Source organism: Corvus kubaryi, unplaced genomic scaffold (genome assembly GCF_017639235.1).
Source record: "Corvus kubaryi isolate FWS band 111438036 unplaced genomic scaffold, C.kubaryi_AGA036_p1.0 76, whole genome shotgun sequence".
Classification (NCBI taxonomy): domain Eukaryota; kingdom Metazoa; phylum Chordata; class Aves; order Passeriformes; family Corvidae; genus Corvus; species Corvus kubaryi.
Genome location: NW_024582063.1, coordinates 473874 through 501495, shown reverse-complemented (window position 1 = coordinate 501495; position 27622 = coordinate 473874). Strand labels below are relative to the sequence as shown.

The following is a 27622-nucleotide window of genomic DNA, read 5'->3' as shown; positions in this document are numbered from 1 at the left end:
ATGTGATAGTTGGGAACAGATTTGAATTGATCAATCTGTGAGATTTCTACAGCTAATCCAGTTAACAAGTCAACATTAAGTTATGCAGGACTCAAACAGTGAACAGCTCACTTGGGAAATTGGGCTCATTCCATTACAGGAGTATCTCAAGCAGAATCTCTACATTGCAACAAATTGTGATTTATACATTTATATATATATATATATATACACAAACACCCTTTCTGACTGACTTTTGGCAAGTGCTCACAGATTCTCCACAAGGTCACTTCCAAGATCTCCTCAGGATGTCACACACTGCTCATTCTTCTTCCATTCACTCTTGTGAACCTACTTTCCTAATCACAGCCATCACAGGGTGTGGAATTGATTTATATTTATATTTATATAGCAATGCATGGGCAACCCAACTATAACGAAATGTTGATGTGGCATTCCTAGCATTGTTTTTCAGTGTAAAATTCAAATAAATACACGTTACTTCATTTACTTTTAAAACTCTGTCTCATAATTCTGCATAAACCAGGAATTTGGAGGTTTTTTCTGCAAAGTCTGCAAGCAGCAAACATCCCTAAACTGTATGTGCAAAGCAAGCTCAGCATCTGGTTTTCAAGAAAACAACTCTATTATGTAAAAGTACCAAAGATTTTTCTCAAAATCAATCAATTTGTAGTCTTCCCTCCACCTGTAAGGCCAAAGCAATATTATACCAACAGAAGTCTGAAAACAGATTGCCAATATTAATTAAGGTGGTATTGAAAGAACATCCAACATGAGCTTTTCCTTTTATTTTATTGAAATCATTGTCTTGAAACAATTCTGAAATTAATCAGGTAAGAGCATACACAACTCCCTTCCAGTTCTATTTTGGATATAAAACCCACACCCCAACTAACCAACAGAAAAAAAAATTTTAAAAATCAAATGGTTTGCATCTTACTAACTCAGATCATGGATATGACAACCTCATATCTGCATGCAAAACACTAAGTAGATTTCCCAAAAAATACTGCTAATTACAAACAGAAATGGCTTAGTTTTAAAATGCAGCAGATCAAGCAAAGAAATTATTTCAACACAGGTCTCAAACAACATAGATGCCTTAAGCTCTCAAACCTACTGTCTAGTCTGGACTCTTCTCTATACCTACCTTGTTAGGAAAAAAATCCTGATACACATTTTTCTGCAAAAAAACCCCAGCACCCCCCAACCCCCCCAAAAAACCCCAAAATCCGAACCACACCTAAACTTTTCTCCTCTTAAGTAAAAAAGACTGAACAAAAAAAGGCATCAGAGAAAAAAATTAGTTTTCAATCATGGCTTTTCTGATCTCATGCCCCTAATGCACAGCATTTCCTTTGTTAATAAGTGTTAATATACATTAATGGGAGAAACTTAAGTACAAAAACACTGATGCTGGCAATAAGCTGTGTCTGTGTACTAAAGCAAAGAAAAGCCAAATTTTGATGTTAACATACATTGGATTCTACTGAGAAGATACTAAAATCTGAAATTGTGAATAGTTGTTTGCCAACCTCAGGGTGTGCTTTCAAAGAAGCACAGCTAAGAATATAATGGGTTATTGATTTCACATGGACACAGGTTCCAAAATTTGATAGCAAAACTCTATTAACTTCTCTACCTGGGCTGGCCAGCTACAGGCAGCAGTAATTGCTCTCCTTCCAGTCCTGCATGTACCAATTTCTAAGATTAAAGAAAATGTAGGCAGTTAATTATACAGTGGTATTTCAAAACCACCTAAAACTGCAAATCAACAAGTTATGTTTTACTCAGATTTCATTCAAAGGTCTTTAAAAAGAGGCAGAAATTTCAAAGTATAGGTCATATTTGAAAAGGTGTACCGTTATTCTTGAAGAGCTCGTTCTCTCTACAATGTAGTAAGCTGTTACATTAGAAAGTTACAATATACCCTGAATAATTTTTTTGGGCAAATTTGAAGTTTGCAACGAGGACAAGGATAACATCTAATTTCACAGAATATTCTGAGTTGGAAGGGACCCTCAAGGATCATCAAGTCCAGCTCCTGGCCCGGCACAGGACACCCCAAGGATCACACCATGTGCCTGAGAGCGTTGTCCATGTAACTCTCATCCCCCAGAATATCACCCAGGGCAGAAATAAAGATTCTACAGTGTTTTAATCATTATGTATATTTGCTATGAAATGCGAAAAAAAATGCAACATAAAACCCAAACATGGAGGGCCACTGAAAATAAGCAAGCAAGCAGAAATCCCAGGCAATGACAGGGAAAGTGAGGCATTCTGAAAGATAAATTTATGGAACACTGTGGGAGTTTGTGATGATAATGAAAGTGGAAAATGGAATGCAGTGCTTTTGTTGCTTGCAATTCCTCACTCTTCTTGAGATTTCACCTGGAATGATCATAGAACAGGGATCCCGAGGCCATCCTCTCTTGTGGAATGCACAGGGATACAAATAGGGCACATGCAGAGTCATTTTAATCTTAACACATGCAGAACCAAATATATCAGTTATTCTGAGATTACATGAGGAGGAGAAGAGCAGGAAATGTAGACTTACCAGCTTCAAAAAATAAATGTACTGGCCATGATTGCCTTGAGTGATGTGCTTTTGCATGGTGGATGATTCCAAAAGGAAGCCTTTAGACAATTGTGCTTGGCAGCTGGCTCTGGAATCCTTCACAAAAGTAACGGTGGGATCACTCTGTGCAGTTCTGTATCTGTGCTGGATGGCTCAGAAATGATGCAGTATTTAAAGAAGCCACTTAGTCACAGATGGGTAGATTGAAAAACACAGACATGGAATGATAGGTCAGGACTCTGTAACGGAAAGGATCTGGAATGACTTTGTCTTATTTCTCACGTATTAAAGAGAAAAGAAAGTGAAGCACCCATGTGCCCATCGCAGACAATCCCAATAAAAAGTCTTGACAGAGCAGACACTTTGTATCTTCACCTTCTGAATTTGATTTGACATCACACAAACCTCTTTGAGACAGAACCTTTCACAGCATGCAGTTCAGAGCGCCAAGCAGACATCAAAAATGTCCAATGACATCCCTGTCAAGAAGCAGCATTTGATTTCAAAGTATCACTGAATTTTAAATACTAAATACAATCCCATAACATATTCTCATTTATCTCCATCAATGTTTATGTCTTACCAGCTATAAATCCACTTAGCTGAAAGAGATGTGAAATAATTTCTTCAACTTTGTTATTCACAGACAAATGGGAGGCTGTCAAAACACAGAAGGCAGTCTTCTGATAGTTAAGGCTTTTGACTTTGATCATGTAGATATGCTTTTTAGTAGCCATTCCTGCAACTTACAGCAGAGCATTTGTATACTTACCCAGAATGTTCTTGAAGCCTTCTGAAGTCCCTTCCTTTTGTAGTGTTGATTTTGATGCTTGCAATTATTCACCATGCTGAGATAATGACATAAACTCTCTGCTGAAGGGTTCTGCTTGTGCCATTCAACTACGAAAAGACAGAGAAGTTACCATCTGCAGATTTAACATTGCAAGGGAAAAAGCTGTAAGTTCTGTTCTGTACACTAAAAATGTCTAACTCTTAACTGCAGCCAATTGTCTACTAAGAATTGTTAGGACTTTGTCAGGGTAAAGACCACATTAATATATTCTACATGGGATTGCAGTGCTCTTGAAGGGTGCACAGCCATACGTAGGATGAGATAGAATAAGCAACTCAGTTTCCAGTAATTACTTGAACACACTTTAAACTACTTCAGCTCTGAGAAACAGAGTTGTCAGAGAGGCAAAATGCTATAAAGAGCACAAAAATGTGTTTTCTTACATTTTTTCCCACTTGTTATTCTGTGCAATCATTTTAAACAATTTCAAAGCCTGCCTGAAAATTCTTGGTTTATGATATCAACGTTTTCTGTATTGCTTCCCTCTTGGGATCTCCCTTGATGTTTTGTTATTATAATGTTAAATTTTCAGGACAGATATTGCTTCCCTTTCTACAGCAGCACACAGACTCCTGGAACTTAAGCATAAACTTTCTGAAATTAACTTCTACAGTTCAAGCACCATCACCACTTGAGATGCATTTCTTAATCTTGTGACAATGCAAAGTTTTGGTAGAATAACTCTGTTCCTACAAGTAGTTCCCAGTCTGGGCATGGGTTCAAACACTGTTTTCACTCTTTTCCATAGTAAAGAACCATGACATGGGTTCCTGTAGAGTTCCTCAAACCAGATGGAGAAGGTTCACACAGCAAAAACTTCAGCTTTGCCTCTCAGGGAATTTTGTCAAGGAACTGCACTTTCCCTGCAGTACATATTTTTTTCTCTTACATAATCTCCTATTCTCTTTTTGGGCATCTTCCCCATGTAAAATGAACATTTTGGTCTGGAGCAAGCTTCAGGGTAGTGGCTGTACTTTGAATGTTGCTGAACCTTCAGCAAACCATGTGTAAATCAGGTCTTCTTCCTTCCCTGATCAGTCCCTTCAGCATAAAATAAGAGTGGTTGGCATGGGCTGCACATAGGTCTGTTGCTGAAGCTGTATCATAAGATCACTGTGTTTACACAAGGGATTCAAAATAATTTAAATATTTCACTGCAGGTGGAATGAGTTTAAAAAAATCCCCCAGTCTTGAAAGTCATAGTAAGCAGGGGTAGCACATACCTAATTCACACATCTTAAAAAAACACAGCTTCAAAATTCAAAATAACTGAGACAGTTACACTCGAGACAGAGGACGTTCTAAACAAGAGCGAAGAATGACGATGAAAGGGAGGAGGCAGAGCAGCTGAATGACTGTTCCTGAAATGTTATACCCAATAAAGAAGTGACACAGGAAAACCCATGCCATTCATCAGCCTCAATGACCAAGTTACCTGCACTGGAGTTGTGACATAATGGAGCAGAAAACAGAGAAGGAGAAAACTTGTAAAAACCCTGTATTTCTTCTTTGATCTGGTTCTTGTTAGAGGGGTAAAAGAATTGCCTCTAGTAAGGCTCCAGCTGGAGTTATTTTTATTTTAGACTAAGTAAAAATACTCAGAGGTCTTAAACTCTATTTAAAAGTACACAGCATTCCTATGAATTTCAAAATGGAGGAACTCCGGCGATTTCATCTCTGCCGGCTTTTCAGAAAAATGGTGTCAGAAAGATCCGAACAACAGAAATGCCAGAAGGTCTTGGTTTTCAAATGCAAGGTTTCCTCCAATACTATTTTTGACAGAAGTTCACAGTCTCTGTAATAACAAATCTTAATTTCACCTTCAATATTATTTCAATATTATGGAAATTTTTAAAGTGAAAACTTAGGACAACCCCAATTGAAAAAATCATATCTTGTTTGGAAGAAAATATTTTGGTATTTCTCTTTGTACTGATTATTTTCTTATTAGCAGGTGGGTTTTTTTCCTAAAGAATTCCTTTGGCTCTGTAATTTTTTTATTTTTACTTGTAGGATTTTGTTCCATTTGTCAAGCTGTTTCTGAAATCTAGAAGCAGCTGTCTTCTTTTTCTGAAAAAGGAGTCTTGTCATAGTAACGTGACTTGGTCTGGTTAAGTTCCCATTAACAGATGACCTGGTCAGCCAGGTCAGAAGTGAGAATAATATCCATTGGTTAAAGATTTTTTCCTCAGATGTTCTGATAGTAGCTCTGCAAGCAGGCAGACTGCTATAAAACAGTTTAATAGAAACACAGTTTTCTTGTGTTTATTTGTCTGATTTATGTTCTTTCGAGATCAATCCCTCCTGGAAAAAACATGGTCAGCAAAATAGAGTTTAGCACTGATTCCATAAAAGAGAGCAAATGCTGATGCTCACGAGTAAGTCCTGAGAGGGAGCAGAATGTGGCTGATTGTGGCACTACAGGGGCACAGTGACCAATTATGGGCTGTGTATGACCAATTAAGCACTGGAGCAGTCGCTGTAAATAACAGCACTCTGGTAAGCAGCAGTGGAATTATCAAGGCTGAAACCACTCTCCACACATTGGCAAGAACCACAGTCAGAGGCAGGAGAGCTCTGAGGTACCAAAGGGTGTCCTGGTGGCTTTTATCACCAGCTGCTAACGGGCCCTTGGTGAGCAGTCAGGCCACAGAAGATTCACAGACCTTGAATACAAAAGGCATCAAGGGAGATGGCTGGAACACCAGTGCTGCTTTGCTTTTGATATCCCTGATTTACTTTGTTGTCTAAAGGTTTTATTAAAAAAAAAAAAGAAGTGAAGGACAGTTTTTTAATGCTTAAGAAAATCCTTAAGCAATTAAATATAGCACTTTCTTCAAAAGGCCTAGTCTTATTTTCTACCCTAGCAAGTCCACAGAGCTGCTATGTGTTTGGTCTTTCCTGGATTTTTTTTTTTTTTAATTTACATAAAATTCCTTTAAACTCTCTCTATTCTTTGAAAATAATTTATGTAAATCTCAGACGATTTTGTCTGTATTAATATAAACCACTTGTTCAATGGCATAAATAACTGAAACCATGAGTAATCCAGAAGCTGAGAATTTAGGACAACTGAAATAATACCAGAAATTCCTGTGTTTTACAGATAATTCCTTTGAAATAACACCATTAAAATATGTCACACTAAGTAGCAGGAAGGACTAAGATGACGAGAAGCAGCACTGAGTTTTATGCCTTTGGTAGTAGCACTGGGGTGCCCAGAGGGAGGTTTGCTCTTCAGAAGAAGCTCTGGTAACAAAATCTTCAACTCAGGTTCTGTGGGGGAATACACACCATAAAAATATAAGTGGGCTAAGACCACAACCTGTTTTGTAACAAAGCCATTATGTGGTCTCCAAATCAAAACACTCTTTTTGGGGCTGTGATTTGTGTGGAGCCATGTGTGCACCTTGGTGTGGAAGAGAGAAAAGACAGCAAACAGCCAACATCCAACTCAAGTGTGCTTGCCTTTCATTACCCGTGTTTGAAGTATTCTTGTCAATGACTTCAAAATGAGGAATAGCATAACCAAACTTATTTATTGCATGAATTAACTTCAAAGAGCTTGCCTCAATATGACATTTAAGAAATATAAAGAATTTGAACGAGTCCAACAAAAAAAACCTTTAGAATTGCTTTTCTTAACGCATAGAGACAGTTTATAGAAGGGTTGCCATCTAAGGTCATATGATTTCAAGACATTAAAACATTTCAAAAGACAAGTCTGATTTTGATTGAACATACTAAAAGAATATTCTGCCGTTGGGTCATTTAAAGTGCCCCAACTGAATGTTGATGAACTTGCCACCTACAAAAAAATCTGTTATTAGGAAAAACGCTTTGTATCTGCTAAGCATTAATGCATGAATGAATAAAAGTGGCTCTGACTAATGACAAGCAAAGACAAAAAAAATTTTTTTTCAGAAGATGACTCATCATCTATTACTTTTAATGATGCATTCCATAAATGTCAATTTTTCAGACTTTATGCAATTAAGAACTCAGTTTACTCAATTTGTTTTCCTATTTTGGCAGCTGTAAAATCAGGCAGACACAGTCTGACAGTTTATGCCTTTTCCACTTGTCTGTTCAAGTGGAAGAAGTCCATCAGCCTTTCCCTGTCCTTTACCCTTAGGTACAAGTGAAAGATCTAATCCATATACTTTCAGCACAGCCCAAATCCACAGAAAGAAATCTCTTCCTAACACAAGGACTAATTAAAAACCTATCAGAATCATCTCAACTATAGGATACATTTCCACTAAAGGGGAAACCAATCTCTTGTGAACAGTTAACAAGATCTTTTTTATTATACACAATACAGATATTATTTACATGCTAATAAAGGATGGTCCTAAGGAGAATGAATAGCTGAAGTGTGATGGGATTTTGTTTACTCATCTCAACATGAAGATTGAGTTCCATCATCTCATTTGGCCCATATTCAGCCTGAATTTAGTGCAACCATTCTCATTTTGCAATGGAACACTGTATTAATTATTATTTTCATCTTACTTATAGCAAAAATCCCCAGTCATAAAGCAGAATCCACTGTGCTTGGCACTAGACAAACATCAAAATAAAGCTCAGGTTTCCCCAGATTAAAATTCTAGTCCCCTACACAGCAAGATGACAGGACCTTAACAATTTTATCAGAGTAAGTCTTCCATGCTGTTATCAACAGTTACTCTGGCATTTGTATAATGGTCTTTGTTGCTTTAGAAAGGGAAATAGAACAGAAATTGGTAAAGTGTACAGCAGGAGATCAAGTTATCCTTAATTGTTTTCCCAGGAAAAAGCTACATTCAAACTGGTCTTGTTCGTCTGGCTTCCTCTAACTTTGGTTTTCCAGACTAGAAAGTAGGTTTTCAACTCAGCAGCTTTCTAAACCTGCTCCCAAGCTTTGCCTCCCAAACTGGACAGATGCATGAAAAACATATCTGAGGCAGAGACTTATTGTACCCACAAACATCCCTGTGCTGACCACATCAATGGACAAGGGAAGGACTGTGGACATCATCTCTCTGGACTTCTGTAAGGCCTTTGACACGGTCCCCCACAACATCCTTCCCTTTAACTTGCAGAGAGATGGATTTGATGGGTGAGCTGTTTGGTGGACAAGGTATTTCTTGGACAGTCACATCCAGAGGGCAGTGGCTTGACTGAGGTGGATATGAACTAATCATTAGCATAAAGTGTGTAGTTAAAGAATGTCAGTCTGATAAAATTCCGTTTAGAAGTTTAAAATTTGCTTATCTGTCTCCTGAACATTCCCATCACAGCAATCATTAATTGACACATATACACACATATTCAGTAACAATGAAGGTTCCCAGAACTTTGAGGAGCAATGTAATGAAACAAGACCATGATTTCTTCAGTTAATTTTTATAATGTGGAGTGTGGTACTGGCAAACATAAAGTACAGTTTCAAATATATGTGCAATTCAAACCAGATTCAACCAGAAACAAGCATCTCCCTCTAAAATGGAATGAAAAAATATTGAAATGAATGTGTAGGAGAATAATGTTGCATATTTATCTAAGCAAGAGGTTAAAATCCAGCTATCAAGTTTTTACTGATATTTCCAAAACAGCCAGAAGAATGTGACAAATTCACCACTAAATATTTTCTTCTGTTTATCACTACATAATTTTCTGGAATGAATACTATATAATGTGAACAGTACTAGCTATTTCATGCAGTCTTTATAGCAACAAAGAGAACAAATGAAAGAATTAACTTGCCTCCTAAAATTCAGTGCATATTAGGAAGATATTACCAGATATAGTCTCACTTTTTCTAAGGTTAAATAAACAAGAATAAACAAAAAAATATATTTTAAAAAAAGAAGATGTTTAGTTTCTTTAGTAATTTAGACGCAAGAACCAAAAGACCTTTGAATAATCTTTAGATTCTGTAATTCTTTAAATTCTTGAATGCCTGTGCAGGAGTCAACACAGTATTAAGATGGCATTTTATCATACACAGTTGTTGAAAAAATATTACTGTAATTGGTTAATTTCATTTTATTTTTCATTTCCTTTACACAAAATTGGAAAATAAATTAAAATTTAGTAACTTAGAATGCAGCTGTCTTTCATGTAGCCATTTTGGCACTAGTGTTAATTCCATTCCTCCTAAATTATGGCCTGCAGAAAACTAGTGAAAGAATCAAGAGAAAAATAGCAATCACTTTCAAAAAGAATTTGTCAAGCATTTCCAAATCTTCATTATCAAAGACTAAAAGTATGAATACTGATGGCCTCAGTGGTGGCAAAAAAATCACTGTGTTTTATTTTGTCTACCAATGCAGCTTTTGTTTAATTTTGAAGAAGCTTACAGCTGCGACACCCAGAGGGTGGTCACCTTAACACCTTCTGGCAGCAAACTCCTAAAAAACCTTTTCCTGAACCTCTGCCACATCTTGAAGGTAGGCAAACAGCATCTGAGAACCAAATCAACAACAGGGCAAGCAAATAGAGTTTGATTATCCAAAGGGAATGTGCACACCTGCGTGAAAGGAGATTAAAATCACAAACTAAAGTAGCATCATTTTCACATTATGGACTGGAGCCTGACTGGCAAGAACACAGTAAAGTGGCAATGGGTAGATGTACTTCTGTAGAAACCTTTTTTATCTTTCATGGCAGTACGAGAGAAGACTGGATACTAAGCAGTAATTAATGATTTTGAATGAATTATTCTGTTGTTTAGCCAAAACAAATAGTAGATACTTTATTGCAGACCTTTTGGAACACATCACTTTGTACTTAAATCAAGGCTGTACCTAAAATTCCTTGTAAGCATTCTCAAGGCAAAGGAACAAGGCTGCAGCCTTTTTTTCCCCAGCCAGATTCCCAACACTTACTCTTCTCTACCCATTTAGTTTTATAAAAGCTTAGTGTCTCCACTGGTAGAAAATACATTTTCCCCATTCTAACAACAGTAATTGCAGCAATTTCTAAGATATACCTGTGATTTTCTGACATTCAAATCAAGTATCTCAGAAGTTTAGCATCCAGCAACAATACAGTTGTGCAAATTATGCAATTATCACTTAAGCCATGCAAGTTTAGTGTCATACTAATTCCAAAATTCATTGATGCTAAAGACAAAAAGGACTTCAAAGTTGATTTGTCTTCAAAGACATATAAGATCTGATGAAACATCATGGAATGTGGTGCTCATATTCTTAAAAGGTATTATTTTTAGTGCTTCTTTTAGGATTATCACTACTCTGAGCTTCTGGTGAGATGCCTTAGCTCTCTAATCTGACTGAAAATTAACCTGGCAAGGAGATAAATACACATATAAAGTATTTTAATTAATTTTCAGCTGAATTAGTGAGACAGTCTAACATGCTGGCCATGAAAACACCAGGACCAGTGTGATGGAGGGGGTGTCTTAGAGCCTGTTGTGTTCAGAGTGTAGAAATTTGTCAGAAAATAAAACCCCTGTGCTCCAGCTGGTCCTAAAAGATCAGTGGGCTGTGACTTCTGATCACAGCTAATTCAGCACTGTAACTGCGCTCAGTAAGGACCTGCACGATCCAGATTCACAAATAATGTGGATTATTGAAGGAACAGAAAAGCATGCTCAGAATTGCTGGTGATAAATGAACTAACTACAGAGATGTTAGCATGTGTTGCCACAGAAAGTATAGCAACAGAGATCTAGTAACAATATAAATATAGAAATGAATATTCCCACCTCTGCTCCAATGCAGTTGGAGGTGCAAAGTTCACCTAAAGGTGTCCCCTCAGGAGAGGAGGAAGGACACAGTCTGTCAACCGATCCTGAGCAGAGGTGTCTTCTCCTGCTGTCCTTTTTGCCCCAAAGCCCCCCTTTTATACTATAAATTTTGACTCTTCCCAGTGGGCTGGAACAATCACATCTTACAGCTGGAGTTTTGGTGACTTTCGTCACACATGTGTGACGTGTTGTCTCTTTTTTTTCACTTGCATTCTTAGGGGTGTGAAACTTAATATAGAAATGGAGCTTAATGAGGGTCCTGGTTACTTTCTGTCAGAATTTATAGCTGACATAAAAGGTAGAATAAACACTTCAGTCCTCCTCCACATGCTGGGGTGGCAGTAAAGGCAGTCTGGCCTTCACCAGAGAGTCTTTGTGCACATCCTTATCTCCTTATCAGACCAGGTTTACCACAAGGCTTGTTACACACAGTGAAGGGAGTGAGGCCACTGGCTGGTATAGAGGTGCAGGCGCTCTTCTGTGCCTCACATTCCAGACATCCTCAGCCCTCAGTCCTCAGTCCTTGTTCAAGCCTGGTGCAAGATAAGGAAGGGGCTCAGCTCAAGTTTCCCTCAACGAGTCTCCTCAATTCTTCACCAACTTAAAGTCGACTGTAGAATTCTGACCATTTACAACACCAGGAAAGGCTGAGAGTCCTTATGCAGCCACTGTCCCCTGCAGCCAGCCAGCCATGCATGCATGCATCCATGCATCCATGCATGCATGCATCCATCCATCCATCCATCCATCATCCTTGCACACTGATTGGGGGCAGTTTCTTCAGAGCTCCCTAACTTATGGCAATGGGAGAGATCAGCTTCCACTCAGGGCACTAGAAATGTGTCAGCTCACTCAAAAAGCTTTTGAAACAGCTCCAACAGCAGCCAGCCTGCTCAGGCTTTTGTGCATCCCAGTGGGATGCAGGGGATGCCCACACTGATGGAGGAGGGAGGCAGGATGAGCACTCTCACAGTTGGTAGGTAACTTCTGCTCAGTGGTGCAGGAGTTACAGACCATGAGCTGAGAGTTATGAATTAAAGATCCTGACAGTTGGAGAGGGGATGAACTAAAAGGTGAATTCATGTGCAAAGGGGATGGAGCCTTTGTTTGTCGTGTTTTTCTTTCCCAGTGAGCTAATGAGAGTTGTTTAATTTACAGAGTGTCTTGTCCTGCAGACTTGAGAGGTCCAAACAGATCATGACAGATGTGCCTTACATCTTTTCTGTGGGAAGAGGAGACTTCATTTTGCTGTGTAACAGAGGATCTGCTGGGGAACAACCTCTATGTCCCATTCATGAAGCAGCCAAGTTAATGCAGCCTGAGCAGTGTCACTGTCGTTACTGTGAAGGCACTTCAGCACACTATACCAGGCTGAGCTCCTGACAGGCAAAGAACCACCTGGAAAAAAGCAAAGCCAGGGAATGTGACACCCAGATGGCACAGGTTTTGCATGTGAAGATTCAGCAAGGTTTGAAGGTGTACAGAAGCAGCCATGCAGCAAACCCAAGGGGTAGTTGGGCTGGCTGGCCTCAGAGAGCCTCAGTGACTGTGGGAAAACACTGTCATTCATTACTTTTCCTGAAAATCAGTGTACACTTGTTATTGCCAATACCTCTGCAAAAACCACTCACAAAGGCTTCTTCAAGAAATCTCTTCTCCACTGCAGAAGAGAAGCACTGGAGCACAAGTTTCAGAATGCTTTGGCCTCAGAATCCAGGCCTGCACTTGCACAGCCGTTGTTGTTCTGGGCAATAGCCAGAGAGATCTGCGGGGATGAGCCATGCTTCTCACAGAGATATGATGGAATTCTGTTTATTCTACTGTCAGTCCCATAGTTATACCCTAATTCCCCAAGCACGCACAAGCAAGCTCCATGCTATTGGATCACAGTTGCTGTTCACACAGCCTTTAATAGCAAGTGATTGGTTACAAACAAATATGAACGTGACTGACTAACACAAGTCTTCCTCTTCCTGAGGTCAGCACCTCCTTCTTAACAACCTGTCAACTTGCCACATCAGCATTGTTCTTCTTTTTCCTTAGTCAAGGACAGTTCATGAACATAGCTTGGGTTGTGCACGTACACGTCCCTGTTCACCCAGCCATTCCTCTACAATTCCCTCTTTTTCTCTTTGCACAAGCCAAGCCCGATTAACAACGTTCTCTAAAGCCTTTCGTATGCACCCAAAACCACAACAAAATATCCCGAGCACGATGGACGCACACTGCCTAAAACTTCTTGTCTCAGGCACTTGATAACATTCTCGGCATAAACTACCTTGCTAGTCTATGTTCCAAGTTCCCCTAGTAAGCTGTTCCCCACAGCCCCCACAGCACAAGCACAAGCACAAGCTATTATACCAGCGTAAACAATTTCTGCAGCGATTAGCATGCACACTCGGGGACTGTTCCCAGACTCTGTGAGTGGTTGTCCAAATGTGAGGTTGTCAGCCACCAAGCGAAGGTTCACTTCCCAAAGGTTGGGAACATCTGCTGTACGTGCCACGTCCTGGCTCAGTCGGTCACGCACTCGCTGGAGCCTTTTGTGTCAACAGCAGGACTGGGAGCAGGCTTGGTCCATCTGCTAGGAACCCGTATCGGTCTGGTATCTGTAGAAACACAACTATAACCTCGACCATTAAATAACAATGGAGCTGCCTCCCCCCATTGTCCCATCCGTGGGTCTTTATAACAAATTTGTACCCCTGGGTAGCTTATAGCTTAACATGGCTGTTATGTGTGACTATGGGGGGCTGTTCAGCATCTCCTGCCAAACTCAAAAAATTTAGAGTGAACAGTACCTGCTGCAGCCTAACTACAGGATCTGTTTGCTCAGTACCCTTCTGTTTAGCTAAATATTCCTTGATTGTCTGATGGGCCCGTTCTACAATAGCCTGTCCTGTAGACACATGGGGGATGCTGGTATTATGCTTAACACCCCATAGTTGTAAAAACTTCTGCACTTGACCCCCCACATAAGCTGGCCCATTATCAGTCTTTAGGGAGTCTGGTATACCCATAACAGCAGAACACGCGGTCAGGTGGCGAATCACATGGATTGCCTTCTCTCCTGACTGCGTGGTAGCCCATATCATTTTGGAAAAAGTGTCTACACTGACATGCACATATTTTAGACGCCCAAATTCAGGCACACGTGTGACGTCCATCTGCCACAGTTCGCATGCCTGCAGCCCTCTTGGGTTTACTTCAAGGTCTAAACTTGAGCCATGCTGGCTACACTGTGGGCAGGCCCTCACAATCCCATGTGCATCAGTGTTGGTAATGTGGAACTGTCTTTGCAAGGCCTTGGCGGATTGGTGGAACATAGCATGACTGTCATGGGCTGCTGCAAAAGAGTCTTGAGGTGCCTTCAATAACGGGCTAACCAAGGCATCAGCTCGGCCATTGCCTTCGCCTAAGCCTTGGTTGGAGAGGTGGCCTCTGATGTGCAGTATGCTGCATGGCCCAGCCCGATCATGGATCGCTTGCCGCACTTGTAAGTGTCCATATACTCCAGTCCCTGTCAGCATGTCTGGGTTGAGGCCATATAAGGGGTCATTTTGTTGTCATGGGCGGTTGGCCTCCATTTGCACTAATCTTTTCCATTCCCTCTCCCAATGAAGGAACTGGGATGGTGTCAACAGAAGTTTGGCCAGGTTAGTGCTGTCCGTAAGGAGAGTTGGTATCTGCTGTAAAAATCCGCTCTAAGGCCATGCAGGCAGCATCAGATTTTATTCCATGATCTGTTACAGACTTCTTGGCCTGCTATAGAACTTTCCAGTCGTGTTGCTCATATTGTGGCCCATTTTGTTCGAACACTACAGGGCATGTGATATTCCCTGCAGTGTGCCAGTCCCCTTCTAAGATAGCATCTTTTATAATTCCGGACCACCTCTGCCCCAGCCGAGAGGTACGGGGAGCGCCTGTGGCGCAGGGCGGCAGTGCTGTGCTATCCAAGTCGGGAGGTGGAGGGGAGGGCTCGGCTTGAACCCATTCTTGTAGTTGCAGGGCCGTCTGGGCCACGGCCTTCGGGAGTCCCGTAAGACCTGCTTCAGGTTCTTGTTTCCGATTAAGCTTTTCCTCCATAAAGGACAGAGCGCGATCAAGACGATGTTCCATCCGGCGCACGGCTTCTTCAATCTGACGGGCCCATTTCCCCAAGGCCTGCTGATCCCCTCCAGGCCCCGGGGCCGGGGGCGGTTCATTGACCACCTCCGGCACTGGGACACCATCGTGGGGCAGCGGACCGCTCCGTGGTTCAGGGCGAGGTCCGGCCGGCAGCGGAGCGGGAGGGGCCGGGCAAGCAGGGTCGAGGCGCGGCTGACAAGAAGGGCTGCCCGTCGCTCCGCCCATTGACTGCTCAGCCCTGACTTCCGCCGCTGCCTCCAGTTTGCTCTGAGGCGCCGTGGCGGTAAGTTCCTCTTTCGGCTTTGTTTGCAAGAGCTCTTTCTCCTGCTCCTGTAGGAACTCAGTGACAGTCTCAAAGTGTATCTCTGCTTTCTGCCCTTTTATTGCGCTCGGGCTTTTAAACAGTCCACTCAGCCCCCCGCGCTGCGCAGTTCGGGCAGGAGCGACAACCCCAGCGGTGTTCCAATTGCCTCTACCGCAGCCGCGGCTGCTTTCGATTCGGCTTGCATATTTCTCAAGGTATTTATAACAGTTCTCCAGGTGGGCCCTAAGTTTGTCATTTCTTTCCCTTTTCCCTGGATAGTACAGTCCCACAGGTGATCCCCTACTTCCCTCCACTCGGCTGCATTGAAGAGGGGGGGGACTCGCAAGTGTCCATGCTCCCGCGCCCATAAAACGAGCTTATTTAGATCCTTTTCCTTGACCTCCTCCCCTCGCTTAGCGAGGATACCGAGGAGCAATTGTTGCGCTGCCGCAAACTCTAAATCCATGCTAGCAGGGTATCACGGAGGGAAGGTAGCGACCCTTCTTACCGGCCTGACCGACGTCCTTTGACCCGCGGTCCACACTCTCCGCCCGCAGGATCTCTCTCGCTCGTCGCCGTCACCCTCCTTTCGGTGATCAGCGAGCGTATCTTCCTCGGAGGAACAGTCCCTGTTCCGGCGCCAGAAATAGCCAGAGATCTGCCGGGATGAGCCACGCTTCTCACAGAGATATGCTGGAACTCCGTTTGTTGTCTTGCTGGTCACATAGTTACACCATAGTTCTACAAGCAAGCCCCATGCTGTTGGAGCACAGCTGCTGTTCTCGCGGCCCTGAATAGCAAGCGATTGGTTACAAACAAATATGTGACTGACTAACAAAAGTATTCCTCTTTCTGCGGTCAGCATCCCCTCCCCAACATCCTTGCCACATCAGCATTGTCCTTTTCCTTTTTCCTTAGTCAAGGACAGTTCACAAACACAGCTTGGGTTGTGCACGTATACATGTCCCTGTTCACCCAGCCATTCCTCTACACTGGGCCATACTTTGGTACTTCATCACCACTTTAATAAGGCAAAACACTGTTTTTCTTTGGAGGGGGTGCTGGTTTTGCTGCAAAAATACATAGGATTTTAGGAATGTCTTCACTTTGTAACAGAGAGGAAAACCTTTGCTCCATCTGTTCCTATAGTAGCTGGCTCATAACTCTTATAACTCCGTAGATATTTATCCATGTCATTCTTGGGATCACCAACACAGTGGGACATTCATGAGTTACAGATATTCCTTCACATGAGTACAATACAAAACATTCAGTGAAAATCTGTACGATTCAGGTGGATCTAGCAGCTTTGCTGCTAAGTGTGTTCCAGTTATTTTTGGTTATATACACTGAATGCACTATTTAAAGATTTAAAGACTTTTATGTAAATATATTTGAACTCATGTGTCATACTGGAAAACTGTCACTCCTCTTGACATTCCCCAACCAGTCCAGAGTGCCCTCCAATTAGATTTGCAATGTTCTAGGGTAAAAATTCTTTTAGAGACATTACTTCATATCCCCTAATGCAATATATTACTTTAGGAAACTCTGCATGTGTTCATTTGAAGTTTGTTGGCTTTACTTGGTTAGAAGCACATTATCCTTCAATCAGTTTTGCAGTAATGTGATTTACCTCAGCACAGATTTCCCACACAGAGGGAAATTATCCTACCTAAATCTACAAAACATTGTGTCAATACAGTCACGTGTAACAAAAAGAGGTGAAACGCTGGAAGTTCATGTCAAAGCCATGTGGAATATTCCTGGTTACAGGTATTAACCAGATTCATGCAATTATTTAAGCCAACAAACAAAATCAGAACTGCTTCTCAAATTAATTGCATCCAGATTCATAGTAGCACTTAGAGAATTTTTTATTCTTGGATTAAAGTGGAGCATTTTTTATCTGTACCCATCCCAGAACAGTAGGATAATACTGAAAGTCTCAGTTCTGAAGGGCCATCCTTTGTACATGTTTCATAACCCCAAAACTTTTATAAACATAAAAATCTGCAGATCTAAATTAAGACATAGATCTTAATGCTTACTTCCCCCCCCCCTCCCCAGCATTCCAGTTTTCTGTGTTCTTGTAAGTGCTCAATGTTAATTACAAGTAACTTCAATATAAGCTTTGCATGTAAATCTCCTGTGGGTAGCTGGGAAAAGAGATGAATTTCCTGCAAGGACTTAATTATTTGTTATGTCTCTCGAGATTCCATTTTCTTAGTATGGCACTTGCAACTGATTCACCAAGACAGATTTATTAATGTGTTTGAAGAAAGCATATTTTATTTGAGTGTAAGCATTTCAGATTAACAAATAAAGGCTTTGTCACCATTTACATCTTCAGGAAAGCCATGTATGGTCAAATCAAGTGTGGATGAGTTAGTCCTGAGCAGAGTTTTACATTCCTTTTCAGATTTCTGACAGTCTGGCAGTTCTGGTAAAACAGCCCTACATTTCTTAAAGATAATTTTGTTCTTTTAATGATGAAAAAATTTTATGATCAATAAGAAACAAGTTGAAGGCTATCAACTGTATAGGCTGGGGACTCAAGAAAACTTATCAACAGATTGACTTCAAGATACTGAAGTACCAAATAGATTTACCTTTAAATAATCCACTTTGGTGGATCATCACTTCAGTGAGGATGTAGTGAAGTAACATCTGACTATTTCAACTAAGTTTTTGCTTTATTACTGAACTTCCTGTAGCTTGAAGCTTCTCCCTGTGGGGCAGAGACATGCTACAGATATTTTTGAAAGAAGTTAATGAACTCATTTACTGTTGGCTTTACTCAGCACTGCTATGGAACAGTTTTTACCAAAAATTAACATTCACCTCTCAACTGCCAGGTTTCAATGCTGCAATGACCACCCTCCAGTCAGATTTTGGTGCCACACGAACCAAGGAGATAACAATAATTTGATGTCTTTGATGTCATGTCCCACTTCATTACAGCACCAAACGTTCATGTTTTGACTATGCTTATTTTTAAATTTTGGCCTGCACATACCAAGGTATTTACAATACAGGTAGAGACTAACAAATCATGCATTTTTCAAGCAGACAGGCTTTTTATTAGTTTCTCCATATTTTTTGCTGGCAATTGAAAAAATCAAGCATTTTGATTGACCATCAGCTGGATTTCTTATAGAGATTCCTCATAAGATTTGTCAGTTAAGTCCTTAATAAATGATTGATTATATTTTAGACCTTGACAAGTCAGTTTTGATCCTTGTGCCTAAACAATAGGCAGTTTTTAATGTTGTTTCTATTAAAGAAAAATGAATGGTGTCTTCAGCCTTCTTCAGTTTTCCTTCCTTTTTAGCTTTCCCATCTTGCTGTGCTCTAAAAGTTAATGAAATGAGTGAGCCATTGTCATCCCCTCTGTATTCCCCAACGATGTTCCACCTCAGGCTTTAACAGAATGAGCTTGGGGGTGTAGCTGGAAGAAGGTCTGTCCAGATCTGTCTCTGCTTCTTATCAGAGATGTGAGCTATCATTGTTAGAGGTACTAATTACTCCTGCATGGTTACTGCAGCCATAGCTGCTTCTGCATCAAGAAAATGTTTTACCTGTATAGAATTATTAGGGTATTTGCCCCCTTGAGGCATGATTGAAGTGTTTTGGTATCTGTCTGGTGTGTGTAAAGAGTTCATTACTTCTCATTTGGAGCTTCACACTTCCACAATTGTGCCAACTCTGCCTGTGAACTGCCCTGATCAGATCTGGGGCACTGTTGGTTGTTGGATTGGTTTGAACCATCTGTTCTGTACTAAACAGAGTGAAGAACATGCAGGTGATGTCTGAAAGTGTTGATTGTGGGAATATGATCTCCTGTTTGAGTGGCAAGAAGTGGTGAGGGAAGAGCAGCACACTGGTCTCTTGGGATGTGGACAGATGAAGAAGGAGAGGTTTGAAAAGCCAGCCTTGCTTTCAGCTGTCTCAACAGCCAATTCTCACAGTATTTCCCTGCTGAAACTGCTTCAGACTGTTAGAAACATGGTTTATGAAGTAATGCTACAGGAAGGGAATGTGCCATTTATCAAAACAGGATGTTCTCATGTTGTCAAAAAAAGTAATGTTACCAACCCTTCAGAAATAGGCTAAACTTCCACATTCATGCTGGATCAGGATTCAGCAAACCTCTTCAGCACAGGCTGAAATTTAAGGTATGGTTGTCCTTGCACATCTTGCACTTCATCTTTAATCCAGAGAGCACAGGGACCTGCTGCCACTGTGGATATACCCATGTCTAAAGATCTAGGTGGGTTTGGAAGAGATCCCAGCCACTGGGATAAGACAATGCTCTTTCCTTCCATTTCCTAATTTCAAGTGGCCTGAGCCCTGACAATTTCTCTAGGATCCACAATTAGCACAGGGCTTATTGTGGATCCTAGAGAAATAGGATAAAGAAACTGAGCTCAAGGGATCAGCTAAGTTTGCAGCCTGATAAAATTATATTCAGCTGTTGTTTCCTTAACTCCCACAGGAATGAGCAAACCTGGCTCAAAGACTTAGTACACTGAATTTCAAATCCTAGACAAAAGACACTGTAGCCAATGATTAAGCCTCTTGCAATTTGAATGTGAAGCAAGGCTAGATATTTACCTCTTTCAATTTTCTCTACATCATACACTCCCTTTTTTACATAATATACAATAGCAACTGACACTTTGATCAGCATTTATTCTTCTGTGCACTTCGTTAACATCACTGAAAATGTAATATGCAACACAATTTCAGTGGTCCTTCCCGAATTTAAGTATTTGCCTTAAATAGTTCCCAAGGTTTAGAATGGAATGCAAATAAACCCTTTTTTTTTTTTTTTTTTCTCTAGAGAGGAACTATTGGGACATCAGTCCCTTTTTTAGTGGGAAGTGGGAGTATTTAATTCTGTGGCACATGGGCTGTAAGCTGGTAACATATGAAATGAAGATGATGGAGGTGGAAATCCTGTCAGACACGCTTCTCCCATTGCACATCTGTCCCTTGTCCACCACGAAGGCCAAATCAGAGGAAGGAGGGAGCAGCTCTTCCTTGACACTTTTAACCAGATGTCAGCAGAGAGCAGCATTTCCAAGTGGTGGATACAGAACAGGCTGGGTTTTGCACGGAGCACCCCTACTTTTGCAGATGTTCATTTGCAGTAATCTATTTTGATCTATTTGAAAAAAAAAAAAAAGATATATTTGCAGTTCATAATGAAGCTTATAACACTTGATAGTTTTACCAGGTTGTTTATTATCATGGCTGGGCTTTGATGATGCTGTGATTTGGAAGCATGTTAAGGAAATGGAAAAGGGGGACCTAAACTGGGAAACCAAACAAATCTGATATTTCAGTGATACTTGTAAATCAGTAAATCAGGATTGAAAACCTCTGTTCTTTCTTGGCTTTCAGTGGTTTTTTTTACTCTGTATTAACATTTTGGTGGTTAAAAATAAGAATGGTCTTGCTGAACTGGATTTTTTAGATGACTGGATTTTTGTCTGGATTTAGGATTTTAAAAAATCCTCAAAATATTTTTTCAGACTCCTTTATACTTTCCATAGATAGCGTATATAAAAGATGAAGATTAAAATATTCAGAAATTCTTGCTTTTTCTTGTTGACCTCCTTACAAAAATGTGTATTCCTTTATCTAAATTGTGCTTATAGCAGTAAGTGCACTTGCCTTTATCGTTTCCCACTATTAATATTTTCAAAGCAGATAAATACTTAATTTGCCACTTAGTGCACAATTAACTGTTTTTAATTTGTCAACTGCTTTTAATTTGCAACACTGCAGAAGCAAATACTCAACCACCACCTGATTCCTAATGAGGCGTGCTGATCTCAAGGATGCAGCTCACACTGGGGGCATAGTGGGGAGAGTCATTGCTGCAGATTTAATTCAATAGTTGTTTTCTTACTGTTAGGATGAAGGATATTGTCCTAGCTGTACCTCCATCCTACTAAAAGTCTGACTGAGAGGCTACTGTTAGAATCATATACTGTGCAAGTAAAGTTAAATACAGAAGTGCGTACGTTCTTGAATCCTTTCTAAATCTGTGTGCCCAGAAGTCCAAAATCAAATCTTTAAAAATAGTGGCCAGAATTCTGCTAATTCTGGAGGCCAGAATTAGCTTGTGCACTCATAAATTAAGGAAAGTTCTGCTGCATGTGCAGTCCTGGGCAGATCTCTGGGCCTGGGCAGCTGTGGCTGTTGGAAATGCAGCACCATTGAGAGGTTAGAGGTGTTGTAGGAGTGGTCCAAAGCCAAAATATTGTAGTAGAGTATAGGAGCCTTTAGAAACTCCCTTCAAGGGTTAATGTTAAATTAGTTCTTGCACAACTGTTTCTTTTTTGCCAGTGAGACTTTGGGGAAATTGGGATGTTTTGTAAGACTGAAAATTTCATGTTAGCCTTATGTGTAGGCAGGCACCCTTCGGTTGGATAACTTTGATATACACAGGATAATCCTAGATTTACAGTATTTTTATATAGGGCATTTTAATTTGGTTTTTTTTAGGCTGGCTTCTTCCTGGGAAAGTGTTATATGAATACATTTTGATTATTACATATTTACTGACTGTGCAGTGGTGGGAGTGAAAGTCTTCCTCCTAGGAACCTTGTAAGGAAAACTTCAAAGGCTGCCTTTTATTGTGAGGCCTTTTCCTGCAGGAAATATTTGATACTGAGTAATCATGAAAATATGGGACTTTAGAAGAAAAGTGGTTTTGCTTGAAATCCAGCTACAGACCTGCCATTGTTGGCGGAATCTCCTTAATGAATTGTTTAATGGTGATTGTCTTGAAGGGAAACTGAAGGAGTGTCCATATTGCTCTTAAATACTGTACCGAAAACCTTTGAAATGGCATGACAAGGTGCAGTCCAGGATTCTGACTCTAATATTAGAAGGAGTAGAAGCTATTTAGGGAGATCACACAAACCTGCCTTCTGCTGTCCCTCTCCCTTGTCTTCCCCTCACATCCAGAATTATGGATCGTGTATGTTTGGGACTGTAGGGCTGCTCTGTACCTGTTTGTGAACCTGCTGACCATGAACTTAGCTTTTCCCTTTTTGAACCTCCTCATACCATCATCCTCCTCAGATACCTCTGGCAGGAAGCTCCAAAAGTTCATAATCCCCAGCCTTCTGGCACAGTTCATTTTTTTGGTTCCTTGTTCTTTTTACAGGAGATGAGGAAGGCAAATATTTTTCTGAGGCTGAAGAGACAAGAGTGCTTTCTTACAGGACACTTCAAATCATGAATTTTTTAGATTGGGTTAAAACCACATGTAGGGTATTTTAGTCTAAATTCTTTATTTTAAAAATTTGTTGTTTGTCTATCAGTTTCCTCTTGATGAATTTTGAACTAATTGATCCCTTGCATCTAAACTTACATGTAGAGAGAGCTGTAGACGTGAACTTCTCAGCTTGTGAAAAATGAGGTTTTGTGTAATGGAACCTCAATTTTTATCTGTTCTGAGCCATGAGAATGGTCTGCATCCCATACACCATAGAGTATTTCACCAGTAAGGACCTGCATTCTGGCTTGCATCACAATACTTGCTGCTAACAGTCTTGTTTAATTAGTAGGTGATTTGAGAGGAAGCTGAGAGGAGGAATCCAAGCAAGGAAATTGAAGATGGAAGTATTTCTGGGGAGTGATTAAGGAGTATTAAAGCACATTTTAGGAAACTGCCAGTCTTCATTAGTTTCAGTACAATTTATTTCGTATTTGTGTATTTTGCTCTCTCACCTCTTTTCAGAAAGCAAAGCTCTTTTTAGCACAGAACTGCACCATCCACTTTTACAGTCTCATTCTCCACTCCTTTTTTTAGATTTTTCTGGCAAGTTTCTGTAAGAAATATTCTCTGCTCTAACTGTGAGACTGTGAAGAAAGGGTTTATAGAGCAGTTAGCTCCTCCTCCTCCCCAAACCAACCTACAGCTTTGAAGAGAAAGTCTCCATTCATAGACTCAAATACAAGATCATTATTAAATACCACAGTCCTTCTTTCCAGGGAGGTTTTCAGTTGTCTTATATCTTGGAATAACTTTTCCTATTGGATTGCACGTTATTACAGAGAAAATATAACTCATAATGAATGAGGGCAATTACTGAGGAAGATTCTACTGATCTACTGGGCTGAGTATGATGACAGCAGACCAGTTGTGCAGTGCTGTGTCTGAGGTAGAGAATAGATTAGTTAAAAAAAAAAAAGAAAGAAAGCTGTACAGTCTTGACCCAGGGAAGGGTAAACATGCAAACATCAAGCTTTATTCTAGTGCAAAAAATGTATTTACGGGACCATGTTAACATTTGGCCATTTTATACTTCCTCCAAGAATTCCAGATCTGAATTTCTCAGTGTGACAATCTCATGATGGAGATGAGGACTTGCTTGTCTCTTCTGGGCCATGTTGTTTCTTGCATTTATGAACTGCTGTGGAACAAATTTGTCCCAGATATGTGCAAGGAAGTGACTGTGGTCTCTGTCAGATAATCAGTAAATTTATTGATATCTAGATAAAAATTTTACACTGTTACCTAGACAGTAAATAATCACTGCTCTGTTATCAGGTCCTCTCCCAGTTTCTCCCATCTTCCTGAAAAGTGGCTGCTGTTCCTATTCTTTCTCATTAGTCCCAGAATAAAAACATGGAATGTTCATGGACAGCTTTGAAGCTGAAGGTCTCTGAAAGAGCCATCCTGAGAATGCTGAGGTAGCTGTGACATCTGGCTCAGACTGCTGGTATGTCAGGAAAACTGCTCTTTTTTTCTGTCAAAGGCTTGAAATCAGCCTTGAGAAAAACAGGCTGCTAAATGTGCATGCACCAGGAGAGAGAAGTTATAAGTAAATAAGTAAAATAAGTACAAAATAAAGTACCAGGAGAAAAAAGAAGATATGGAATAGAGGGAGTTTTTTGCTATGTATTTTTTATATGAACAGTGCTCCCCCTGTCCTTCCTTTTGTGCAATGGAATTCTGGCCTGGAAGAGAAACTTCATGAATTGTGTATTGACCTTTCCTGCTCCTGTAGGAAGTGCATTCATAGCCTGTGTCTGCTGCTAGAGCAGAAAGAGGGTGGCAGAGATACAGAGACTTGGGAACAAAACCCTAAACATGCTGCATCGGAACTGACAAGACAGCAGATCAGGCTGTTCCCTGATCAAAGTATTTGTCCTTATGGATGTTTGGCAGAACTGTTCTGCACTCTTTTTTCATTTTAACTAAATGCCCTTATCATTCCTTTAGTAAAGCTTGATCAAATTTCAGTGTCAGTGTGAAATTCATACAAATTAATTTCTTTCTCAGTTTGCAGGTACCAGCAGCACAGAAAATGCCCTCAGAACTGGCCTTGTCAAACTTGTGGTCAGCTCAGCTGGCAGACCATTTCCTGCTGGGACCTGGAAGGCTGACCAAATATTATACAGAGGTCAGCAACAATTAGCACATAATATGGTAACTCTTACTAAAACAAATAAACAAACAAACAAAAAAACCAAAACCAAACCAAACCAAACCAAAAAAAAACCCAAAAAAAAAAAGAAGGAAAGGAAAACAAAAGCCATGTAGACTGAGATTTTCAAATTAGCATCACTTAGTGATGTTGAAAATTTATATTCAATTTTTCCATTTTATGAGAGCTGAGCTTTTTCCCTAAAAGGCAGAAAATCCCAATTCTTTAAAAATAAGCAGATAAGGCTGTTGATGGCCTTGCCTTCTGCAGGATTAATTTTGTCTTTTGAGTTTCATTTAAGATGTAACAGCAAATGCTGATGTGCATCAGCTCTGCAGACCTGAAACTGAATTTCTAGTGATCTGCAGGGCTAGTCTACAACACACAATGGGAAGTCACAGGATATGCTCCAAACAGTATTACTAAAAGAAGAAAGATGAGTTTTATTTTCTTTAAAATGTGGCTTTCACAGTACTTTGCTAGACAAGCTACTGATGTTGGACTCCACTAAAATGTTCTGTGTTGCAATTTTTAAAAAAGCCATAAGGAAGAAGCAAAGAAGCACATATTGGCAACAGATCTGCAGTCAGGTCCCTGGTCCAGCTCTTGGGATTTTTTTTCAGAAAATGAATGTGTTCATGTAGCACTCTGAAATTCTTCACGGGAAAGTATTTTGCCAACATGTTGGGAAAATGTTGTTGGTCCACAGCTGACAATGGCTTTCTTTGTTACTGGAACATGTTTAAAACAGCAAATTGAACTGACTAGCCTGAAAGCAGACAGCTTTCATTCCATAGAGCTTCAAGAGGTTCTGAAAGAGCGAAACCAGGAAAAATATGCTAGGAGAAGAGGAAAATTTAGTAAGTTGTTAGCCCAGGATTTTATTTTGAGAAGCCAGTATTATAATTGTCCTATGGATGGTTATGGAGCTATTTGCCTCTATCTCTCAGCAACTCCAGGAAATCAATAGCTGTCAGAAAATGCCCTTTGCCATCTGTCATTACAGGTTATTCATAAACCTGATGCAATGCTGAGGAAGAGCCTGGGCAATCAGATGACTAAATGCCTGGTGCCTTAAACAGAAATATTAAATAATAATTAAAACTGTCAGCCATTAATGCATAAATACAAACATGCTCATAGAATTTTTTTCCTCATTTTAATTTCCAGATTGCTGAAAAATATTGAGCTGACGAAGATATATACCACTGACTGATTATTCATGCCCATCAATGTCCTCATTTCTCTGGGCTGGAAGACTCAAGCTGAAAGCAGTATCATGAATAATTTTTATATTTATAGAGCAAACTGTGTATTTGCAATCCAGTCGAAGGTTGCTGCTGTTGGCGTAGATCATCCATAGGAAAAGGGAAGGATCCAAGGGTATCTTGCTTTTATTATCCACACATTTGCCTCAGCTCTTGTTCCTCTCCCCCACAGCACTCAATGTAGCTGATGTACAGGAGAGTTCACCTTAGAGTAACTAGGAGACAACAGGAACTTTTCTCATGCAAATAGATGATAAATAAACACCCACACATGTTCCCTCAGACAGAAACACTCGTTCATGCACAGGGTAGCACCAACAGCCTCATCCTGTTCCCCTCTCTGGATGATCAGGAGGAAGGTCCATTAGTGAAAAACATAAACATACATGTACATCATGGCCCAGTAGCTGACCCTTGGATCCTTCATTGTGACATAGAGATGAGCCTTGAATCACATAACCTAAGACAGCCTGTTTAAAAAAGCCCAAAAGTTAATGACGATTAATGTATTGAGTAAATTCTTATTAAATAGTTAATGATTTGTAGATGCTTCCTCTAGAAGATGTATATAAAGGTCCCTGTCTGAGATACAGTTATTTTTATGTAGAAATTACAGATTCTCACTAATATTCCAGGTAGGTTGTTAAAGAATTTCACCATTTGAAACCATACAGAGGATAAGGAAAGGGGGGTGCTAAGATCAGGAAGTAAACCTTGAATTAGCACAACAGACCAGTTCTGCATAAAAGCACCCAGTGAGAGAGTGATCAGGGACTCACTTTTCTCATCTCCCAGGAACACTGAGTATTTATTTAATTTCTTTTGCTGACAAGTTTTAGTTAAATCCTGTCTGGGTCACCTCTTTCCCAGTCTTGATAATTACTTCAGGCATTTCTAATATAAATTACATCCTGCATTGTTGAATGTAATTTCAAATCGTTGGTCTAATTAAGGAGCCTCAGACTCACAAAACATTAATTAATTATGAAGTATCTGGGCAGTGTGTGTCTATGTGCATGCTCAAAATAAAGCAGCTAGAAAATCTTTCCTTGCTAGTTGTGCTTTTTAGACAATTCATTATAACAATCACTAGTTCCTGAGTGCAAAAGTCATTGTTTTCCTGGCAAGTTTGCCCAGATAAAGAAATGCATCCAAGTGCTCTGCAGCATCACATTCCCAACAGCCAGCAGGAGAGCAGCTTTGTTGGTGGGAGTGCTTTGTTCCTCACCCACTGCATGGCTTCACACACACACAGACACACACACACACACACA

General features: G+C 40.3%; 1 long non-coding RNA gene across 1 annotated transcript; it reads right to left on the bottom strand.

Annotated features, from left to right (window-relative positions):
* Positions 1-6957: 6957 nt before the first annotated feature.
* On the bottom strand, positions 6958-16965 carry LOC121675817. The gene is made up of 2 exons (XR_006020229.1): positions 16134-16965; positions 6958-13816 (listed from the first exon to the last, which is right to left on the bottom strand). It is a non-coding gene; the product is annotated as an uncharacterized LOC121675817 (long non-coding RNA).
* Between the last annotated feature and the right edge of the window lie 10657 nt (positions 16966-27622).